Genomic DNA, 14,510 nt, shown 5'->3' with positions numbered 1-14,510 from the left:
CGGAGCCATACCACGCGGACGCGAACGAAACCACTTGCCAGTGACGAAAAATAGTTCCATCGATAAACGAGTTTTTAACTTCAAATACGAAATTGTCTGAAACAGATATTAATAAAAATAGAATAAAAAAAACACTTTTTTTTATCAGAAATGTATGTAGTAAAAAAAAATTAAAAAAAAAAAAAAAAAAAAAAAAAAAGCTGTTGCTAATCGCGCATTAATACAATAAAACCACGACCGTAATTAGGTGGCCAAGTTCAACATTGCAGCTTTTAAAAGTATTGAAATAGTGTATTTTATAGTAAAAATAAAATTAATTATGTATACTTGATTGATTATCAATGTTATTTACAATCTAATTATTGCTTTAGCATTAACTGGGGCGGCTGGAAACTGTTCGAAATTACAGACGGGGTATAAGAGAATTTGGCTCCGCCCACAGGGGGATAAGGGATTTGTCCAACGGCAAACAACCAATGAGATCAAAGAATTTTACATGAAGGCGAGATAATATGGGATAATGAATTTATAGTTATTTATCATAAATAAATGGAACAAATAGTGGAAAATGGCACTTGCAATTATAATAATGGACTTTTAATGAACTGTTGTAAAACATAAACTACTGTGTTACCAGAGATCAGGTTTCATTTACGGCATAGCTGCACTAAGCTTGCACATCAGAATATTACAAATGTATTTTGTTAAGTGTAAAAACCCCAAAAAAACAAATTTACTGTGGCAAATTTTGCCACTTTTAAAAATGATAGCCTGGGAATATTTGGTTTCAGACGGCATTTGCAATGGTGACACAAATGATTTGTTACAAAAAACCAAAAAAACCCCAAACAAACCACTTTCATTCCAGCAGAACAAAAAATGCAAGACATCAATAATCCAATGGTCATCTTGTAACAAATGTAACTTGATATGTAATTTAAAACTGTTTTGACACCAAAATCCAAACTCATAAATACATAAATGCACAAGCATATACACATATATTCAATCACACATGCATGCATGTATATACATATACACACAAGTACATCAATATTAAAATGAATAGAATAAAACATTTGGCCATAACCATCATACATATAAGTTACATGTTGCAGTATGTTTCAGAATAATGTATTATTGTACATCACATTAGGCAGTCAAGTAAACCTAAAATACAAAAAATATATAAAATATTGTCATATACCCCGGTATACTGATACAAAAACATAAGGGAAAACATGGTATGATAGATCAAATTTAATTAGCTATTAGGATCATAATGCCTGTATAAAATACAAAGTTATAAGATAGGATTGACTGTCGGTAACTTGGTTGACTTTCTTTCATTGGGCAAGGGTTCGTTTGCAGTCATTCTTTACAAATTTATAGTAGAGTGATCCCTTATTTCTTTCTATCAGTATATTTGCACACATCTGTTGACAGAAATTTAAAGTATAAAATGACTATTTGACTGAAACAAAAAATGTATGACATCTAATGTTATTTTAACTTGTGTGTCACAGTTTAATTTAAGACTGTTTAGAGGCTTTATGCAGTGGTTTAAATAGCTTGTACCTACCTACATTTGGCATTGGGTTAATCTATGGTTTTTATGTTATACAATCACATTGGTGGTTCTTGCAGTGAATTATATATTCATTTTAGCTTTAACACACTTCTTATTTTCTATCAAATTACAAACCATCTTATTAATGTAGGTATTGCATTATAAACTGGGGTTTTTCAGTGTTGTCAAACTGTATTTGATATAATTTGTGTACTTGATATAATTTATCACTTAAGGCAGCAGTATAGCAATTTGGCACAATGTGATACTAGTCTCCCAACATATTCAGGACACAGTCAAATAGGACAAATCAAATTATAAATAATGGGTATGCCAAAATCTCTCAGGTTTTTCAAGTTAATGTACTTGATATACATTATATATGTCTAATTTTAGAACACATTTATTAATTGTAATTTTCAGATTACATGTATTTATATTCAGGATTTTTAAAAACGTTTTCTAAAATAAACTCACTAGTGGGTTGTTTTAATAGATGAAAATTTCATCTTTTAATGTTCATATTATGCTAGTCTTTGCATCAGTTTAAGAAGCCACATCTGCCTTATTGCTTGGAACAACGATTAAATCTGAAAGCAGGTAGAATTATTTTTAATCATTTTCAAGATACACATTTTATTTATTTAATAACTTAATTATAATTTTAAAACCTGAGAATACTGCTCAGATATTTATAGCAACATTGACATAAGGGCTGTTATAGAATTGATCACATGAGAAGAGTGGGATGCCTTTTTCTCTTCTTTTTTGTGTATATTTACCACTTTTGAACCACTTCTTTTCTTTTTTTTTGGTATAGTCACCATCTATTTAAACCATGCACCGGTATTTTTATATATATTAAAAAATAATGATAATAAAACAACATTGCAACAAACCCAGCAAATAAAAAAACCCCAGTTATGTTGCCTCCAGCTTCCCCCATTCTGGAAAAGCCCCAAAGACAAGAGTAAGAACAAAAATGTGTTTTTTCCAGGTTTTTAAAATATATAAATGCATTGTTCGTATATATTTTTGCCTATAATTTAATATTTGTGCTTGTAATCTGAGGTTACTTGGCAGTTACATTCATACAGTATAATGATTATAAGAAAATAAAGTTTACATCTCTGGATACATATACATTGTAAGAGTACATATTAAGTCATAAAATCTTTTATTTTCTGATTGATATGTCATGGCCATTATAAAAACATCTTGTTAATGCTCTCACTATTTTCTGTTAAAAGTTACTACATAAACTTACAAGTGATATGCACACTTTTGACATTTTGATTGATGGCTAATAGCCCTGAGCGTGACAGCACGAATGTCCGTCTGCTGTCAATCAAAATATTGAAAGTGCAATGATCATACATTCCATGAGTACGTTTATGCAGTAACTAACTTGTACCATGCTCCTAATGTTGCATTACATGATAAGGAAGTTTGGCTCAATAAGAGGTTGGGTTATAAAGTGTGCAATTATGCAGATTTACTGCACATTTTACCAATGAAAAAACCCAGCCTAGGCATGGTACAGTTATTGGTTTACCACTGGTGTAACCAGTGTGGAGGCAATGCTATCCTTTTTTTTTTCCCCACCACCTTTTATTCACATGTCACCCTATATCGTTCTAGATATATATATATTTTCAATAATGTCACCACAAAAAATTACTCATGGTCAGTGTAAATGGCCCATCACCAACATGGGTGGGCCCCTAATATCAAATCCTGGCTACACCACTGTGGACAGATAGACTCTCCAAAGTGTGCAGCATGACAACAGTTATATGTTCGACTAAGCACACTTTATTTCAGTGTTGCTGCTATATATAATAAGGACTAATAAATTAGTATTTCAGGGAATGTCACACTATTCCAAAGATCCAATATTCTGAAGGTTCATTGCTCTAAAACTTTGTCAGTAATGTATCATTATGTTGCTTCATTCCTTGTCAATAGTCCAAATGTTATTTCCTGTGTTTTTACACATGAAACTGCAACATGGCCTACCTCCAGGGTTAGAGTTATTCCCTTCCCAACCAGTGCTCAATGACTGGTATGTCAAAAGTCATGGTATGTGCTTTCCTCTATGGGAAAGTACATGGGCTCTTTTGCTGCTAGTTGAAAAATGTAGCAGGTTCCCTCTTAGGCTATATGTCAAAAAATTATAAAATGTTTGACACTGAGTAACTGATGATTAATTAATCAAGGATAATCAATATAATGAATCAGTGATAGACATGCCACTGTATTTCATATCTGTGTGCGAATTTAGAGCAGTATGATCAACCTATTTTTTACCAATTGCTTTCCATAAGTTCAATTACTACTATATATTTTTTCAATTGTTAGCTATGTTTTGATGGGAGTTTTTGTCTTGTGTTATTTTTGGCCTTTTTTTATTTTTGTTAAAGCTAACCGACTGACCTACAGCAAATTTAATTTTTTTCAAGATGTCAAAGGATAATTACCTGGTATTCTACATCCGTGTTTTGATGAATAAAAAAACTATTCTGAATATAATTGACTGGTGCTTTGGCATAATGTGTACAATATGTATTAAAAATATATATATATTTGGTCAAATTCATCCTCTGTGAAATATTGTAATTTATATTATTACTTATATAATTATGTTGATAATTGTCATCTGGGCAGACTGCTGTGGACCAGGGCTTAGATGTTACAAGCTATCTTAGCATTACGATATCATAAAACCATCATAGGCTATAACATAGATTTTGTCAAGTTTTTTTAACAGGTCTTTACCTTGAACAAATTATTAATCATTAAATATACTAGTTCATTATGAAAACATTCCTGATGATGCCTATGCTGTGGACTAATTTATATCAACTACATATTGATTCACATACCAATTATGTTACTAGACATGCTAGATAAGACATATACTGATTTAAACTTCTGACAGGTTGGTCATTATCCAATGCCCAGTAACCAAACTGCTTAGATTAACCATAAAATGGACCTCACATTGCAAAGTTCTAGATTAACCATAAAATGGACCTCACATTGCAAAGTTCTAAACTTGACTATAAATGGCACATGTCTTTTTAGCAATACTTTTCCATTGCAATGTTGATGGGGACAAGGTTTTGGGTTTTAAATATGAAACAATAGGTATAATGTTTATGCAAAATTTGGTAAAAGTATTTGAAATATTTACGGTAATATGACATTTTTATTTTAAAACAAATATTTTGGTGTCTTTAACTCTTGATATAATTTTTAAAAGCTTTTTTTTTTAATTGTCAGTTAATGTTGCCATGGCATCCATATAATATAAGAATAGTTTCTCAAATTTATTGTGATATTTCAAATATAAATGCATAAGGTTTAAAAAGTCAATTTATTGTAATGTTTTTACATACAAGCCTATATTATCAAGTTCAAATCCTTAATATTTTGGTATGCAGATTCAATGTTTCATCTGTAGGATAAAAGAGTTTACATTTTAACTGGATTTTATAAATTGATCAAACTTTTAGTTTTTTTAAAACCACAAATTCAGACAGATTTTTGATAGGATCTGTGGTATTAGTTTGGGTGTTTTGACTTCTTGAACCATATTGAAACTCTGCTGGCTTTAAATACCAATCTGACTGAAATCAGCTCCTCTGGTTTATAACTATCATTAGGTTATACTTATAGACAGAGACGAGCTGATTTCAGTGAGAGAGGCTATAAAAACATGTACATGTATATAATTAACTATTTCATGATGATTAATACATAAAACAACATTCCTTAAAATCATGCAACATTCAAACTTTATTATCTATGCAATCATAACAACGAGCTAAGATGAAAGATTTTAATGGATATATTAATAGATAACAAATGTCATTCAACTTGTTTACTTTAGCTAACTGATCATAAAAAGATATAATAATGTTTGAACATTTAGAATAGATCAATAACCTTTATTTTCTTCCCATGGTGTTTGAATTTTTGAATAAATTAATTACATTGTTCAATTTGTTTTAATACATGCACAATTGTGAATTATTTATTATTTATTTTGATTATTTTTAAAATATTAGATTGAGAATGTGTATGTACATACTAGTATGTAACATATACCCATTTAGTTTTACTACCTGCACTGCAGACTGTCACATATTTGTGTGTCACCAAATTTTGTGCTGTTTGTTTGTATACTTTAGTGATGTTCTTGTGATTGATTATAATCGAAGATTGATCAATTGGGCTTTACAGATGTGATAATTGATTATAACAATTTATAGTCGATTGTTGAGGAAAATGTTAACTGTAATTGTTCCTACAGTTAAACAATGGAATTGATGTAAATATGCTGCGGTTTGGTTTGTTTTCATGTAAAGAAACTAATATTAAAAGTAAAATTAGCATTTTCAAGGGACTATCCCAGTAAAAACGACAATAGATGCATAGTCCTAATAATTCAAATTCTTCTTAAGTTCATATATTTCTTACTGATTGGATAATCGAAAGTTGATCAATTGGTGCAAACCAAATTTGACAGATGATTAATGATGAAATTACAAGTAATTCTCAACATTTCTCCTCATGTTCATCTCACAAGACTTTAACAGTGGCAGTTTTCAGTTTTAATATTACATAATTCTAATTTCAGTACTATATATTATATACATACATTCTGCACATTATAGAGTTTTGCTCAGTTTAATGATAAATAATTTCAATTACAGTGTATAATAATACACATGTACAACATGTATAACACACTTTTCAGTTTAAAAATACATACCATGTCATGCATTTTGCACCATTTAATTTACAGTACTGTAGTATACATTTTGCATAGTTTTATTTAGTGCCATACCAATATTCTGCATACCTCAAAACTGGTAATACATAATTCTAGTACAGTACTCTATTTGTAAAGTTTACTGAACCTAATTCTAGTAGAATTCCATATATTTTGAAGTTTGATAAAACATAATTCAGATAACAGGACCACATTATATATATATATATATATTTGAACAAAGAATAATAGCAATATTATCTAAGTAGTATTTATGACTTTTAGATCCATGCTATGATATAAATAATTTATTTTGCTGCATATTCATGTATTACTCTTTGCCTATTTAATCATAATTTATGTGTGTTATATATTTGTTTTTATTGTTCTTCTGTACCAGTAATTGTTTGCCAGTTTTGAAAATATACTAATGTAAAATAGTTTTAGGTTTATTTTTTAAGGAGCCTTTTGACAAATGAGGGTTTTGGAACGCATTATGTTTTCAGTCAAAATGCATGTTAAAAAGCATTATGAGGTGAAGGAATTGCCAGATTTAAAATTGAATGGACCCACCCCACTCAACATCACTAGCAAATATTCTATATTAGTTTGTTCAGTTTAAAATATAATTTTTGAATGATGTGTTCAATATTGTCATGAAATGCTAAGTAAGTTAAAGAATGTGATATTTGTTTTAAAATGCATAGAATATTATTGTGATTCAAATGTTTATTTTCCATGAATATTGCAAATGAAAATTTCAAAACCAGATTATTTCGATGAAAAGTCACATTAATAGTTAAATTTGTTTTACATATTTGAACTGCAGATTAAAAGTAATTCAAAATAACTAAAATATTCATATAACACTGCATATTAATAAAGTCATTCACTGTATTGTTTGACAAAACAACTTTTATGTTTTTTGAGTTTAACCATAAACAATAACTTTAATAAGACAAACATTTATGTGTGTTTAATTATGTTAAAATTTTAAAATGTTTTTAACTGAAGCAGGCATGAATTTTAGTGTAACAAATATTTAACTGTGTAAAACCTGAAGGTGATCAATCAGTGGATGGAATTCTGGTTGTTATGGCAACATGTCTACATTTGCTCTATTAAACATTTTTCTTTTAAATGTATAGTAGCAAATTTAATTTTACATGTGAATTTTGCAAGCAAAGATCCTAAATTCTGTTAAATTTAGTAATATGGTACCAACAAATACGTACAAAGATTATTGTAAGATAAATTAAGTATTTGCTGCCTATTTACAATAATCAAATAAATCAACTGACTAATATTTAGAATTTCTATAATTTTTAACTGTTTTTATGAGGTTTTGAACTCTCTTTTTTTGTTGTTGAGATATAGTTATCACATTTTATGTTTGTGCTGTGATGAAAATAGATTTAAAAAAACAAATAGTTAACACACATTTATATATTGCTAAACATTTGTCCAGTGAAGAGAAGGGTATGGAAGAGCACCAGAGAATAAATTATTATATATATTATATGGAATTCTTAATCATAGTATGTGCCATTAAGTTTGTTTAACATGTAATACATTCTGTTATATACCGGGTAGGTGAATACTGAAAGATGTGGACAGCCTAGATAGATTTTAAACAATAAGGTGCTCCCATCTCTGGGGTTTGAAATAACCACATAAATAGAAAGTATTTTGATTGCACTACTTTTCATTATCCTTTGTTTTTAATTACATTTGTTTTTGTTTTCCTTTTAAAGTGATCATATGTCAAACATTAAGGAATGACTTTTGTTGATAACCTGTTTTAAACCTTAAAATTCATACCATAAATAACTGATTTTAATATATTTATTTTTATTTCACAAATTTTGTGTGTTGTTTTAGTTTATTTTGAACCAATACTACTAGCTGATTTTCTGTGAATGCCATTTTGCTTTACTTTTTTTCATCCTTCTGGGAGCAGCATGGAATTAATCAATGTATCAATGCAAATATTTTGAAGCAATGCAAAATGTCTTTACTTATTGATTTTTACATTGCAACTATCTCAAATAAACTAGTCTTTTAAAAATATTATTGTGTTGTCTTGTTATTAATTAGTGTAATAAACATCGTTAAACATATGGGATATTTTTAATTAAATATACAAAATATTATATATGCACCAACCTCCATCCCATCCCTGAATATATATGAAAAGCTATTTTATTTAACGACACCACTAGAGCAGATTGATTTCAGAATATATGAATTCAGTCTCCATTCCATCAGGGCTCAAGCTAGGTCTAAATTTTAGACTTCTCCCTCCAGACCTTGAGAGGGAGAAGTTTTTAACCAGAGGGAGATTTGAATTTATTTTTATTTTTTAGTAATTTACTTGCGTTTTTATGATAAATCACGTGAAGTCCCTTTTTGCAGACACTGATTACGAGTTATTACTGTTTATACTTTAAAGAAACAAATTGTATGGACCATATGATCCTAAATACCAAATTACGGATTCATGTGATTACATGTACATTCTTTTATTTTCCTTTGTATTATCTCAAAGACTGGGATAATTAATCCTTAATTAAGCACGTCGCCATCTCCAAATTCCTGGTCAGTCACCCGTGAACGACTTATTTGTTTGCATTACCATAGTTTGACACCGATGTATTTTTCGTGCTGGGGTATCGTTAAACAGTCATTCATTCCATTCATTCACCCGTGAACACATGTTGCCAAGCATGTGGCCTCTGTTTTGACAAGGCGACTTCGATATCGCTCCAGACACATGGTCAGGGCGAAGTCGGCGAGATCAAGGCGAAGTTTGGGCTCACTTCGCCTGGTCGCGTGAGCCCTGCATTCCATACATATATCGTATGATAGAGTCCAAATTTGCTTTCTTAAAGACATTATTTTATGCTTGGTGGGTCTCTTAAAATGGAGTTTTAATTGATGGGGATGTGCGTGCGTGCGTGCATATGTGTGCCTCCCATTCCATAATTTTCTAATAGTTTTAATGACAAAACAATTACCCCTTTACTAACTTACCGTATCTTTACACAATTCAGAGTGAAACGTATCTACTATCAAAAATTGACGTCAGATAGTTTGTCTATAAGTGGACTACATCTTTCTACAATGATTGTAGGAAGATTACCTCTCCCAAGACTTGTTTAACAAATCCATACCTGAATTATAATATACTGGAATATTGAATGACAATATAGCCGTAATAGTGTTCAACACCATAAAAGTGCAGCATATATGGATTGCATCGTGGTTTTTCGGAGTCCGATGATCGCTAGCTCAAGTCACTTCCAGCCCTCCCCTTATTGATACTGATATGTAGGGGAATGCTAAAGGAAACTATATAATGCTTTGGCAATCGTCGACAATCGAATGGTCGCAAGCTACAGTTTCTAAAGTACAGCGCAAGTTTGTTCCGCATAGAGGTTTCTTCGAGTAACGTTGGTATTGGTTCACATGTAAGTTTAATGTCATGACTGGCTTCGAGAATAACAAATCTAAAGCTGTGAGGTATTAGATTTAGAAGAAAAAAATTGTATTTTAAACACAGTTGTTTGCGACTATTTGGTTGTCGACGACTATCAAAGCGTTACATTAAGTTTCCTCTAGCCTTCCCCTACATATTAATATCAATAAGGGGAGGGCTGGAGATGAATTGAGCTAGATAATCGCTAGAAGGCGTGAATCTCCGAGTAATGGCTACTTGAGGCTACAACCATGGTACAGTATGTACACCTATTTGCCACCTTTAGTGAACATTTTAGGCCCATAAATTAAATATTGTTAAAATAACAAGCGATTCAAAATTATAAGTATTGATTTTATTTGGGAGACATTCGCAACGGAGTACGGACAATTGCTCACCGGACAATTGCTCACCGGACAATACCTCACCGGACAATTGCTCACTGGATAATTGCTCACCAATAAAGTGAGAAATAGGACAATTCCTCACCACAATTGCTGATTTTTTAAAATCAATAAACTTTTATTTTAGGTTGAAGTGTGTCACAGTAAATGGTTGGGTGGGAGTGGGAATCTCTGATATTATCAGTGGGTATGGTAACCTCAGTTTATTAAACACCTTTAAATAAAATAACAAAAATGAATTCTAAATCGGCTATATTTTAAACAAGTTCAGCACATCAGTTCAATAGAGTAATGATTAAAGGCTAAAAAGTAACTCAAAAACTTTAATTAAGTGAATTGTGTAATTAACACAACTTTGAAGTTGTGCCTTTAGAAATTCTATGTTTTATGTTCTTTTTTATTAACAAAAGAAAAAATATCAAAGGTGACCACGATTACCTAACTCCAATGCCTTTTAAAAATTCTGTTATTTTTTATTAATAAAATAATAAATAAAATTTTATTAATTAAAAAAACCTAAAGGTGAGCAATTGTCCTATTTCTCACTTTATTGGTGAGCAATTGTCCGGTGAGATACTGTCCGGTGAGGTATTGTCCGGTGAGCAATTGTCCGGTGAGCAATTGTCCTACATTCATTAGCAACATAGTCGGGTTATTCGTAAAAAAACCCTCACGTTCCACTTTTTAAAGTTAAATAGCGTGAAACGTATACAATACAGAACATAAAAATTTCGGACAGGACTAGTGGTAGTTTTTCTTTGGTATATAGTTTATTGTTTAAATGATACACGATGCAAATTTCAATGTCAGAAAATTATATAAGAAGCTACTTAAAGGGACATTCCTGAGTTTACTCCATTGTAAGATGTTTCCGACTAATAAAATATTTCTACGATTAAACTTACATATTAAATATATTTTCTTGTTTAGAATATCAGTGTCTGTATATTCAGTGTGTTTCTGGTTGTCTTAATATTTGTAAGAAGCCCAAACTGATTCTGTCTTCAAATAATTTCGTAGGTCTATGTACAAAAAAAACATATTTTAATAAATAAAATAAAATTTAACCTAGTGCACATATTTGAACTATCAGAAACACGTTTAATATACAGCCACTAATATTTTATGCAGAAAAATATATTTGATATATAATTACAATCGTTAAAAGTCTCTGTCAGTCGATAACATCTTAAACACTGCTGCATAACAAAACGATGGTTGATTAACTCACCATTTTCTACTGCAGCCGTAATGAAATTTTTTCCAAGATGAAATGTCATTTCGTACGTGATAGGAGAGGAGATAGGAGAGGAAGAGACGTGTGTGTGTGTGGGGGGGGGGGGGGGGGGGGGGACACAGACAGACAGGCGGATATATATATATATATATATATATATATATATATATATATATATAGAGAGAGAGAGAGAGAGAGAGAGAGAGAGAGAGAGAGAGAGTGTGTGTGTGTGTGTGTGTGTGTGTGTGTGTGCGTGCGTGCGTACGTGCGTGAAATATTGAATATGGTTGTGATAACAACAGTCCCAAAGCCTTGTCTTAATTTCCCTTTAAATGAAAGAAAGAAAGAAATGTTTCATTTAACGACGCACTCATCACATTTTATTTACGGTTATATGGCGTCAGACATATGGTTCAGGACCACACAGATTCTGAGAGGAAACCCGCTGTCGCCACTACATGGGATACTCTTCCGATTGGCAGCAAGGGGTCTTTTATTTGCGCTTCCCACAGGCAGGATAGCACAAACCATGGCCTTTGTTGAACCAGTTATGGATCGCTGGTCGGTGCAAGTGGTTTACACCTACCCATTGAGCCTTGCGGAGCACTCACTCAGGGTTTGGAGTTGGTGTCTGGATTAAAAATCCCATGCCTCGACTGGGATCCGAACCCAGTACCTACCAGCCTGTAGACCGATGGCCTGCCACGACGCCACCGAGGCCGGTCCCCTTTAAATGAGATCTCAATTTTTTTTATAAAACCCCCCAAAGATTCGATGTTTGTTGTTAATGGTAAGTAAAAGAGAAGTCGGCATAGTGGCCGTAAATTAAAACTCAGTTGAAACAGACCTGTACTGTAATGAGAAACCAGTACCTATATAGCTACCATGGGGGGGGGGGGGGGGGGGGGGGCTTGTTTTTGCCCGAATCTAGATACGGTTTTTTTCATATTAGCATTATTGCTAAAGAGCTATATAGGGTTGCAAACGAATCACTACACACTTTTACATGGTTTAAAACTAATACTATGGGTAGAATAATGGAAATACATGATGAAAAGTTTCAGGCAAGCTCATTGTGTTCGAATATCTCTGTATTTTTTGCCCGAATTTGAAGATTTGTTGTCTCGTACGCTTAAATGCTACCTCACTAATAGTTAAACTTTGTTTTGTTTAACGACACCATTAGAGCACATCAATATATTAATCATCGGCTATTGGCTGTCAAACATTTGGTAGTTCTGACAAAGTCTTAGAGAGGAAACCTGCTACATTTGTTTTTCATTAGTAGCATAGACACGATAGCACATACCCCTAGCTGGAAGGAGAAATAGCCCCAAAAGGCGGGATCCATCAGGTGAGCGCTTTACCACTGGCCTATGCTTCGCCCCTCTTCCCCACTAAGACATGTGATTATACACCCTGGATCTACAAGAGACAATTCCGTAATATAAAAAACATGAGTATCTATTTACTGAACTGTTTTTAATCTAACATGTACATGACGGAGAATAGTGAACAAATCTGAAGCTATATTAGTGAACCAAATGAACAACACATATGAGTTAATTTAAACAGAATATACATTTTGGTACTGTTAATAATGGCTTAACAATTAACATTATATTTCATATGTTAGAGTTACATGAAGTTAGTGGAATTAGAATTAAAACAATCATAATTCCACATTGATGTTGATACATAATTATGTATTTAAAGCCTATAAGTTTATACCATCTTATATAACTTATTATTATTTTACAGTAGGTGCAGTAGGCACTTTAAATATTAACTACACACTGCAAAGATAATTAATTTAAAACATTTCATTTATTTTCTATAATTTAACCTTATTTTATTTTAATATGAATTGAGGAATGATTACTTGGTACATGTATAAAAATTGATTTTTAATTTTTAGTGAGTGTCAATTATAATAGTGAACCTCTAATATATATATGTAAACACAATAACATGTCCTATCCCCTCCTCTTGATCGAAGTACGCCCATGTAAGTTGCAATATATATATATATATATATATATATATATATATATAAAAATATATACAAACAAACAAACCTGGACAAAATGACATAGAAGTTTTATAGAAAATTAAGTTGAAAAACCCGCAAAACAACGATGTTCTGTAAACATGTGAAGAAAAGATGGACTTTAAAGTAGAAAAATGGACCAGAAACTTATTTGAACACGAAAACTGTTTAATTTTTATTAATGGCTTAATAATTAATAATTAAGCCATCAGTGTTAAAACTGACAGCAATATAATTGTATTTGTTAAACTCTATGCATAAATACAAATAAATAAAAAGGTCGAAGAGGTTGGTGAAATTTGAAATAAGTAAAAACAATAAAATTAATAATAATAAAATAAAATTAAAAAAAAAAGTTTAAAAAGTAAATTAAACAGTTTTCGTGTTCAAATAAGTTTCTGGTCCATTTTTCTACTTTAAAGTCCATCTTTTCTTCACATGTTTACAGAACATAGTTGTTTTGGGGGTTTTTCAACTTAATTTTCTATAAAACATCTATGTCATTTTGTCCAGGTTTGTTTGTTTGTTTGTTTTTTTGTTTATATATATATATATATATATATATATATATATATATATATATATATATTGCAACTTACATGGGCGTACTTCGATCAAGATTATTAGCCACTACCCCACTAAGGGATATAATTAGACACGTTAGAGATACAAGAGCAAGACGGACATTTAGACAGTTATGAAGAGAGCACTATGCCTGTCCAAATGTCCGTCTTACTTTCTTACGGTCAGAGTACTTGGGGTAAGTACGCAGTCATCAGTGATGGTTTTTAAAAAAGAGTTAGCAGCTGAGTGGCTAATCGTCTTTCATTCAGTTGTTTAAGGTGATATAACTAAACTTTTATACAATTCACCGGCATTACAGATATTAATCATATTATGATATAAACTTTTTTATTATAACATATAATCGATGAACTGGTATGCAGCTCCATAATGAATCATGTTAAAACTAATATAAAAACATATTATT

Source organism: Gigantopelta aegis, chromosome 4 (assembly GCF_016097555.1).
Source record: "Gigantopelta aegis isolate Gae_Host chromosome 4, Gae_host_genome, whole genome shotgun sequence".
NCBI lineage: Eukaryota > Metazoa > Mollusca > Gastropoda > Neomphalida > Peltospiridae > Gigantopelta > Gigantopelta aegis.
Note: the sequence above shows the minus strand (reverse complement) of the source record.